The 10,641-nt window shown below is 41.8% G+C and overlaps 1 non-coding gene across 1 annotated transcript; it reads right to left on the reverse strand.

Moving 5' to 3' along the window:
- Window positions 1–4,447: 4,447 nt before the first annotated feature.
- Window positions 4,448–4,520, reverse strand: trnak-uuu (transfer RNA lysine (anticodon UUU)). The gene has a single exon. It is a non-coding gene; the product is annotated as a tRNA-Lys (tRNA).
- Between the last annotated feature and the right edge of the window lie 6,121 nt (window positions 4,521–10,641).

A 10,641-nucleotide genomic window follows, 5' to 3' on the forward strand; every position in this document is an offset into this window, starting at 1 on the left:
AAGGGTGTTCCTAATAAATTGGCCTCTGTGTACATTATAAAATCCTATCATGAAGAGTGTTATATCGATCATTATCGATGTTTTTGCTCAAATGGCCTTTCTTCAGTATGATCGGACCTTTAACTTTATTAAATGTTTCACATTACCGTTCTGAATTCACCTATATTTGTCACAACATTTGAAATTCTCTGCCAATATTTCTTTAATGATACATTGCAGTGATAATCTTATCCTATAGAACAAAAGAGATCCCTTTATTGGGAGAGGAAAAGCTAATTGATTATAGATAAAGGTGCTTTGGAGTGATAATTAATCAATTTGTTCGCATTATTGTTCTGTGACAACTGGTGTAGTCCAGGTCTTCCCTCTGAAGTTTAGTTATTACATGAAAAGAGTCGGTTGTGCAAAAAATGAAGATCAGAACTTCAAACTGCCTGGTTTAGAGAGTATGGATTATGATCAGAGATTAAGGGAGCTAGGGCTTTACTCTTTGGAGAGAAGGAGGATGAGAGGAGACATGATAGAGGTATACAAGATATTAAGAGGAATAGATAGAGTGGACGGCCAGCGCCTCTTCCCCAGGGCACCACCGCTCAGTACAAGAGGACATGGCTTTAAGGTAAGGGGAGGGAAGTTCAAAGGGGATATTAGAGGAAGGTTTTTCACTCAGAGAGTAGTTGGTGCATGGAATGCACTGCCTGAGTCAGTGGTGGAGGCAGATACATACTGAAGTTTAAGAGACTACTAGACAGGTATATGGAGGAATTTAAGGTGGGGGGTTATATGGGAGGCAGGGTTTGAGGGTCGGCACAACATTGTGGGCCGAAGGGCCTGTAATGTGCTGTACTATTCTATGTTCTATGTTCTAAAGGTTATTCTTCCAACGAGTGGAAGACAAAACCTGAAAGTAAAATAGTATTGTTCTCTTCAATCTTAAACATGCTTGGTATATAATATCTAGATATACAGAGAATTTCCGGTCAAGATGGCGCCTCTGTACAAAACTTCTTCAGTTGACATAGAAACATAGAAAATAGGTGCAGGAGTAGGCCATTCGGCCCTTCGAGCCTGCACTGCCATTCAGTATGATCATGGCTGATCATCCAACTCAGAACCCTGTACCTGCTTTCTCTCCATACCCCCTCATCCCTTTAGCCACAAGGGCCATATCGAACTTCTTCTTAAATATAGCCAATGAACCGGCCTCAATGGTTTCCTGTGGCAGACAATTCCACAGATTCACCACTCTCTGTGTGAAGAAGTTTTTCCTCATCTCGGTCCTAAAAGGCTTCCACTTTATCCTTAAACTGTGACCCCTCATTCTGGACTTCCCCAACATCGGAAACAATCTTCTTGCATCTAGCCTGTCCAATCCCTTTAGAATTTTATATGTTTCAATAAGAACCCCCCTCAATTTTCTAAATTCCAGTGAGTATAAGCCTAGTCGATCCAATCTTTCTTCATATGAAAGTCCTGCCATCCCAGGAATCAATCTGGTGAACCTTCTTTCTACTCCCTCTATGTCAAGAATGTCTTTTCTCAGATTAGGGGTCCAACACTGCACACAATACTCCAGGTGTGGTCTCACCAAGGCCTTGTACAACTGCAGTAGAACCTCCCTGCTCCTGTACTTGAATCCTCTTGCTATGAATGCCAACATACCATTTGCCTTTTTCACCGCCTGCTGTACCTGCATGCCCACCTTCAATGACTGGTGTACAATGACACCCAGGTCTCGTTGCACCTCCCCTTTTCCTAATCGGCCACCATTCAGATAATAATCTGTTTTCCTGTTAATAATAATAATCAAGTCCAACATCTTCCCATGGAGTTTAGGAAAATAAAGGGCTATGGGTAACCTTAGGTAAGTTCTAAAGTAAGTACGTGTTCAGAACAGCATTCTGGGCCGAGGGCCTGCATTGTGCTGCAGGTTTTCTGTGTTTCTATGTTTCTAACGACTGAGGTCAGACTGACTGACCCTCAGCTTCCTTTCCTCTGCCTCTCTCCCTTTTTGGAGAATGGAGGTGTATATGCAATTTTCCAGTCTTCCGGAACCATTCTAGAATCTGGATATTCTTGAAAGATCATTATTAATGTCTCCATAATCTCTTCAACCACCTTTTTCATAACTCTGGGATGTATACCAACTGATTCAGGTGGCTTATCTACCTTCAAACCTTTCAGTCTCTCAAGATCCTTCTCTCTAGTAATGGTAACGTCACACTCTTCATGACCCCTGACACCTGAAACTTCCATCATATTGCTAGTGTCTTCCACAGTGAAGAATGATGCAAAATACTTATTCAGTTTGTCTGACATTTCATTTTCCTCCATTACTACCTCTTCAGCATCATTTTCCAGTGGTATGATATCCACTCTTGCCTCTCTTTTACACTTCAAATAACTGAAGAAACTTTCGGTGTCCTCTTTAATATTATTGGCTAGCTTACTTTTGTATTCCATCTTTATGAATTCTTTAATTCCCTTCCATTTGTTTTTTTAACAGCTTCCCAATCCTCTAACTTCCCACTAATTTTTCTATTATATCTCTTCTCTTTGGCTTTTATGTTTGCTTTGACTTCTCTTATTAACCATGGTTGTGTCATCTTTTCTTTAAAATACTTCTGTCACGGTCCCAACCGTTAATTCCTCTTATTCTCCTAATTCCCTTTTCCCCATGTTCTCCTGGGCTCCTTGATTGTGATACCTGATTCTTGTCTAAACCTGCAGCATAAAAAACCTGGCTTTGTATGCACTTGTTACCAGTTCATTGCTTCAGTCAGTGCGATAAGTATTGCCTTCTGTTGGTCTTTCCATTTGCCGCTCTGTGTCAAGATAAGTATTGCTGGCCATTTGCCTTTCCATTTAACGATCCATGTCAAGATAAGTGTTGCCTGCTGCCTGTCTCCTGTTTGCCGTTCAGCTCCAGAAGCGCCCTGTGTCAAGAAAAGTTTTGCCTGCCTCCTGCTCTTCCGTTCATCCACCCTGTTTGCCTGTGTTAACTCTGTCTCTCAACCACTTAGAATTGTGAGCATGACATGGTGCTTGTCGTTTTCCCCCAGCCACGCTCATCCCCTTGTCCACATCCCTACTCTGCCTTGTCCCGCCGTCCGTCTACACTCTCTGCTGGCTCAGCGGTTAAACACCATGTTCTCACAGTAGCAACCCAGGTTCGATCCCTGGTCCAGCCTCGCTCACTCCTCAGCTTTCCTCTGCCTAGTCCTCACTCTCACGCCTTCCCTGCAACCATTAATAAACGCTTTTTTGATTACACTGCCTCTGTGTCAGTGTCCCGCGTTTGGGTTCCCCCGTTCTCATTGCAACAACTTCTGCCTCTTCGGGATTTATGTCCTTTGCCTTCCGAATTGCTTCCAGAAACTCCAGCCACCACTGCTCTACCATCATCCCTGCCAGTGTTCTTTTCCAATCAGTTCTGGCCAATTCCTCTCTCATGCCCCTGTAATTCCCTTTACTCCACTGTAATATTGATACATCTGACTTTAGCTTCTTCTTCTCAAATTTTAGGGTGAATTTGGTCATATTATAATCACTTTCCACAAGAGTTCTTTTACCTTAAACTCTCTAATTAATTCTGCTTAATTGCACAACACTCAATCTTGAGTAGCTGATACTCTAGTGGGCTCAAATACAGGTTGCTCTAAAAAGCCATCTCGTAGGTACTCTAGAAATTCTCCCCCCTGGAATCCAGTACCGACCTGATTATCCCAATCTATCTCCACATTGAAATCTTCCATGACTATTGTAACATTGCCCTCTTGGCATGCATTTTCTATCTCCTGCTGTAATTTTAGGCCACATCTTTACTACTTTTTGGGGGTTTGTATACAACTCCAATCAGGGCAGTTTTACCCTTGCAGGTTCTTTAGCTCTACCACAATGATTCAACATCTTGCAACCCTATGTCAACTCTTTCTAAAGGTTTGATTTCATTTTTTTCCAAAGAGCAACACTGCCCCACTGCATTCCTGCTTGTCCTTTCAATACAATGTGTATCCTTGGACATTGAGCTCCCAACTATAATCTTTCTGCCATGATTCAGTGATGCCTACATCATCGTACCTGCCAATGTGCATCTCTGCTGTGTTCATCTACCTTATTCCGTGTACTGCATGCACCGAGATTTAACTCCTTCAGCCCTGTATTCACCCTTTTCAGTTTTGCTCGCCTTTTACATTGTTGCACCTCCTATTCACTGCAAAGTCTCTCCTCACCACACTTTGCCTCTGTTTGTAAACTAGCTACCTTCTCTTTAGCACTTTTATCCATCTTTCCTACGATACATCTTGCATTGAAATTATCACTAAACCAATCCAATGTAATGAACACCGATGATGTAAAAATACTTGTTAATGAATGCCCCAATTCAATATGCTTTTTCTTATTATGTACAATACTAATTAGCATCTCTTTAACGATATAAAGTCAGCACCCGAACAGGGACTTGAACCCTGGACCCTCAGATTAAAAGTCTGATGCTCTACCGACTGAGCTATCCGGGCTCTACTATTATGTACAATACTGTGCAAAAGCCTTGGGCGCATATATATATAGCACATATTTACAGAACTGTGTTTGACTATGTGGAGTGGAGAGTGAGTTTGTAAATATGGCAGGAGCAAAGGATGTTGGGAATGGTGAGGGTAGAGCATCACAGGAGGGTTGTGGGACAGGTGGCAGAGGAGGGGTTCCAGGGGCAAGGGGTGCGTGTAGGCACACCCAGCCCAGAGACACCAGGCAAAGTGATTTAATTCCAAACAATTGGTTTCTTGATCATTACATAATGTCTCTCTGGTACTTCCCGCTCTCTCCCCTTTTCCCAATCATGATTCCCTTCCCACTCTCAGTCCACAGTAGAGGCCCCAATCAGAATCAGGTTTATCATCACTCATATATGTCATGAAATTTGTTTTTTGTTTTCGGCAGGAGTACAGTGTAGGACTACGGCAATTTTGTGCAAAGGTGTTAGGCATCCTTGCCACATATATGTGCGCAAGACTTTAGCACAGTACTGTACATACCACAAAATCCCTCATTTGTACTGTGCATAGCATAATGCATACTTGATAGAGTCGTGGTTAGTGCACTGCCACTGTCTGTAAGGAGCTTGTACGTTTGCTCTGTGACCACAAGAGTTTCTTTCCAGTTCTTCAGTTTCCTCCCACAATCCAAAGAGGTACGAGTTAATAGGTTAATCGGTCACATGGGTGTAATCTAGCAGCAAGGCCTTGTTGGGTTGGAAGAGCCTGGTACCATGTTGTATCTCCAAATAATATTTTAAAATAATATATGAATGCATGAATGTGTTAAAATAGGAGGCTGAGGATTGATTTTGTGAAATCATGAAGACTACAGGCGAAGTGGATGGTCACCATGTTTTCCCCAGGGTAGGAGAGCCTATAACTGGAGGGCGTAGGTTGAAGGTAAGAAGGGAATGATTTAAAAGGGCCCTGAAGGACAGTGAGTGTGGTGAGGATGTGGAGCAGGGTACCTGAGGAAGAGGCAGGTTCAATGACAGAAAGATGAGCTTTTTTTTGTCACATCAAAGCAAGCAGCGAAATGTGTTGTTCACATCAACATTCAACACAGTCCGAAGACTGCACGCCGGTGTTGCCACGAACCTGGCATGCCCACAATCAGCCGCACGTCTTTGGAATGGAGGAGGAAAGCAGAACCGTCAGGGGAAGTCCACTCTGTCATGGAGGAACATACAAACTCCTTACAGACAGCGGTGCCAACAGAACCCTGAACTGTGACTGCTGACACTGCTTGCAATAGTGTTACACTAACCACTTTATAACTATAAAAGATATTCAGACAGATACATAGATTCAAAAGGTTTGCAGGGGTTTGCAACAAAGGCAGGCAAGGAATAAAATGTGTACAAGAGCACACCCCAAGAATATGTAATCCGTAGAGGATTTCCACACACTAAATTTGAGCAGAACAACAAACCGGAAGAAACACTAAGACACCACGGCCGCCATCTTGGGCACCACACTGTCCATCACAAATGCAATAGACTGAAATCCATAAGACCCACCCCTTCTGTGTTCCCACTTCTCACAACTCCAACACTTCAAATAGTGTATTTCAATCTCTTTGACCTGTTCGGATCCAATAATTTGGTTCAGTTTGGCACCAACGCTGTTGCAAACAGAATGGACTGTGTAGCACACACAAATTGCTGGAGGAACTCAGCAGGCCAGGCAGCATCTATGGAAAAGAGTACCGCTGACGTTTCAGGCCGAGACCCTTCTATACTCTTTTCTATAGATGCTGACAGGCCTGCTGAGTTCCTCCAGCATTTTGTGTGTTATTCAGAATCCAGCATCTGCAGATTGTCGCTTGTTTGAGGATAGACAATGTCCCCTGACTGACAGAGACTTTTCAACTTTATAGAGAAACCCCTTCGAAGCTGATTTATTTCCTTTGTAGATTTGTAATATTACACATGACTTCTGTAATACAATGTTCGAATCAGAATCAGGTTTAATATCACTGGCGTTTGTCGTGAAATTTGGTGTTTTGTGGCAGCAGTACATTGTTATACATAATAATAAAAACTGCAAATTACAGTAAGTATATATATTATTAAAGTTAAATTAAGTAAGAGAAAAAAACATTTTACAATATGTTTGTCATAATCACAAGACATTCTGCAGATGTTGGAAAGATAGAGCAACACAAAGCGCTGGAGGAACTCAGCAGGTCAGGCAGCAGTCACGGAAATGAATAAACAGTTGACGTTTTGGGCGAAGACCCTTCATCAGGACCAGAGAGGAAGGGGGAAGAAACCAGAATAAGAAGGTGCTGGGAGGGGCAGGAGTACAAGTTAGAAGGCCATAGATGAAGCCAGGTGAGGGGGAAGGTGTGTGGGTGGGGGTTGAGGGATGAAGCAAGATGCTGGGTGGTGACCGGTGGAAGAGATAAAGAGCTGAAGAAGAAGGAATCTGATAAGAGTGGTCAGTGAACCTCTGACATCCCTCCAATCACCTTAAAATTATGCCCCTTTGTAATAGAAGTTTCTGCCCTGGGATAAACATCTCTGGCTGTCCAGTTGATCAATGCCTCTTATCATCCTGTACACCTCTATTCCTCCAACATTTATGTGTGTTGTGAGAGCCCTACAAATGACTGAATTGTGAGTTTCTGTGCTGTAGCAAGCCTCCTTAAAGAGATATAAGCACATCCTTGATGTTTAAAATCTTTAAGTAACAATGGCACAAAATGGCTTAGCAGAGAGCAGAACTCCTCAAGCCTGTTAGAGTGCAAGATGTACCCTTTTGTAAAGGATGTGCTTAAAAATGTTAAAAGGCTCAAATTCCATTCTTGACAGCAGCAGACAACTTTGCAATCCCATCCCAGACTGTGCTGTACTTTCTCAACCTGACAACTTTTGTCCTTGTTGTGGTATTACTCTCAAGATAAATTATGAAGGCAATGTAAAAGCTGTAAAATTTGTTGTATCTTCTATTATCTCCATGTTAAAGGCCACAAAAGCTCTTCAGTGAAGTCAGCCATTAAGAAATGACAGGTATTGCTATCAGCCTTCTTTATAGCCTATTACCTACAATGACAACCGCTCCAGCAGTAACACTGTACAGCCTATCACATTATTTGCAGTTAAAGCTGGCTACTGTGTCATTTTCCCTCATTTTCTTGACAGTGGTATCATAAATCCATTCAGCTGCAGGGGTAACTGCCTGCTGCCTCGATTACCTTCATAGCACGAATGAATCTTGAAATGTATGTAACAGACAATGACTGTTATGGATCAGACACAAGAGCCATTCTCAATCCAGCCCATCAGCTCTACCAAGCAACGCCGTCTCCAACTGGGGCTTCCTGCACTCTCGTCACGTAGCACTGTAATACAGTACCAGTAACTGCACTTAAAGAGATGTGTGGTTCTTAAATAACATGTTCCAAGATATTTACACTGAAACTGTATTGATTAACTGTCCTAAAAGAAGTATTTCTGCATCTTGTTGAAAAAGCCCAGATGTTTCCAACACTACTGAAAACGCTATAAATTTTTGTGAGTACTGACTTTTGTTTTTGGCTAACGGCAAAGCAATACATTTCTAACACTGTACAGCTGATATTTCATTTTGTCAAGTACTAGTATAAATTTTTCAAAAGAAGCTCTACAGCAAACAATAGAAAACATAACTGTGTTTTTATATAGTGCAATGACATATTGTTTGAAATTTCATTTTCCATGCAGATTCAAAAACATCCATATATTTCCAATAACTATTATTGCCACCCACTATGATATTAAGTATTTGTAAGTCAACAACAGGCTGAATTTTGGTCTGACTGTCTACATTATGCTACATTAGTATTTGCCTGATATATTGTTCCCTGGTTCATTAAGATTTGGAACAAATTTGGCTTCACTGCAAGGTCAAAGATGTTTTCAATAGTAGTGGTTATAGCAGCCACATCTTGTGATGAAACACAACTGGATCTTTTTTTTCCCCCTTTATCAAGGTCTTTAACTAACTGGAGTACTCAAAGTTTTCATGTCTAACACGGAAACAATCCCATTTTTAATATTACTTCTTAATGTTATCAAAATATTTCTGATGATTGATCATCTGGGGGTCTTGCCCAAGCACCAGCAACAGAAACAAGAAGATTGGATTAATGTCAAGTGGAGGGACCTAATCAATATTCCTTTGGACTCTGCTGACAGACAGAATTTTCCATGGCTGCACTAGATACTTCTAAAACTTTTAAAAATTAGCTTTGTTCATCACATGTACATCATTTGCATCAGTGACCAAAACAATCCGAGCTGTGATGGTGGGAGCCCAAAGCACAAACCTGTACATTTTTGGAATATGGGAAGAAACAGGAGCACCTGGAGCAAATCCATCCAGAGTATATCCAGAGAGAACATACAGACTCTTTGCCGACGGCGGTGAGAACTGAACCCCAGTCGCTGGTACTGTAGTAGCTGTGCACAGGATCAGAAAAAGCTGCAGAAATTTATAAACTCAGCCAGATCCATCAAAGGCACTAGCCTTATCAGTATCGAGGGTGCTTCAAAAGATGAGGTGGCAAGAAGACCACAAGTATACACTCTTGTGCTCACTTACTAGATACAAACGGTACTGAATAAATTTAACTGTATGTACACCTGATGAAAAAAGCTAGACTTTTTATAAAGTTAATGTTTAGTTTCTGTCCAGAAAGCATATTCAGATTGGATATAAACAGAGTTGATGTGGAATGAGTCTTTCCATTAGTGAAGAAGAGCATAACTACAAGTCTGTTCAAAAACAAGATCGTCATTCAGAAATCGATTCAGGAATTCCCAAAAACTTTATCCAAAGAGCAATAAGCATGTGGAATTCACAAATGCATAGAATGGTTGAAGCAAATATTTGGGACACATTTAATGAGAAGGTAGAAAACTGCATGAGTGAGAATAAATAAAGAATTATACCAATGGTGCCACCCTAGCGTAGTTGTTAGTACAACACTATTACAGCTCAGAGTGCCAAAGATAGGAGTTCAATTCCAGCATCCTCTGTAAGGAGTTTCTACGTCCTCCCTATGGAATGCTTGTGTTTTCTCAGGTGCTCCGGTTACCTCCCACAGTCCAAAGGCATACTGGATAGGTTAATCAGTCGTTGTAAGTTCTCCCATTAGGTTAGGGTTAACTGGGGGATGCTGGGCTTTGTCGTGATGAAGGGTCTCAGTCCAAAATGTCATCCGTTTATTCCTCTCCATAGATGCTGCCTGACCTGCTAAGTTCCATCAGCAATGTGTGTGTGTTTCTCTGGTTAATGAACTGTTAGGATTTTGGCATTCATAAACAGGTTCAGAGGAAGCAACCGACAGGAAGGGATAGAAAACCACTGGTTACGTGAAAAAGGAAATGCCTCCTACTCTGTTACAGTTTAGGAAGGTTAAGAAGGTCTGGAAATGTACTGGGAAGTTGTTGGAATCGATTGTTAGGGATGAGATTACATAGTACCTGGAGGCACATGACAAGGTAGGCCAAAGCCAGCACGGATTCCTGAAAGGAAAATCCTGCCTGACAAACCTACTGCAATTCTTTGAGGAAATTACAAGCAGGGTAGACAAAGGAGATGCAGTAGACGTGGTGTACTTGGATTTTCAGAAGGCCTGTGACAAGGTGCCGCACATAAGGCTGCTTAGCAAGATAAGAGCCCATGGAATTACATGAAGTTATTAGCATGAGTGGAACATTGGCTGCACTTTGGTGGAAGAAATAAACGGGTAGACTATTATTTAGATGGGGAGCGAATTCAAAATGCAGAGATGCAATGGGACTTGGGAGTCCTTATGCAGGATACCCTAAAGGTTAACTTCCAAGTTGAGTCAGTGGTACAGAAAGTGAACGCAATTTTGGCATTCATTTCTAGAAGTATAAAATATAAGAGCAGGGATGTAATGTTGAGGCTCTATAAGGCACTCATGAGACCACACTTGGAGTATTGTGTGCAGTTTTGGGCTCTGTATTTTAGAAAGGATATACTGACATTGGAGAGTGTTCAGAGAAGGTTCACGAGATTCATTCCAGGAATGAAAGGGTTACTGTATGAGGAACATTTGGCAGTTCTTGGGCTGTATTCCCTGGAG

This window comes from Hemitrygon akajei, chromosome 2, assembly GCF_048418815.1.
Source record: "Hemitrygon akajei chromosome 2, sHemAka1.3, whole genome shotgun sequence".
Classification (NCBI taxonomy): Eukaryota; Metazoa; Chordata; class Chondrichthyes; order Myliobatiformes; family Dasyatidae; genus Hemitrygon; species Hemitrygon akajei.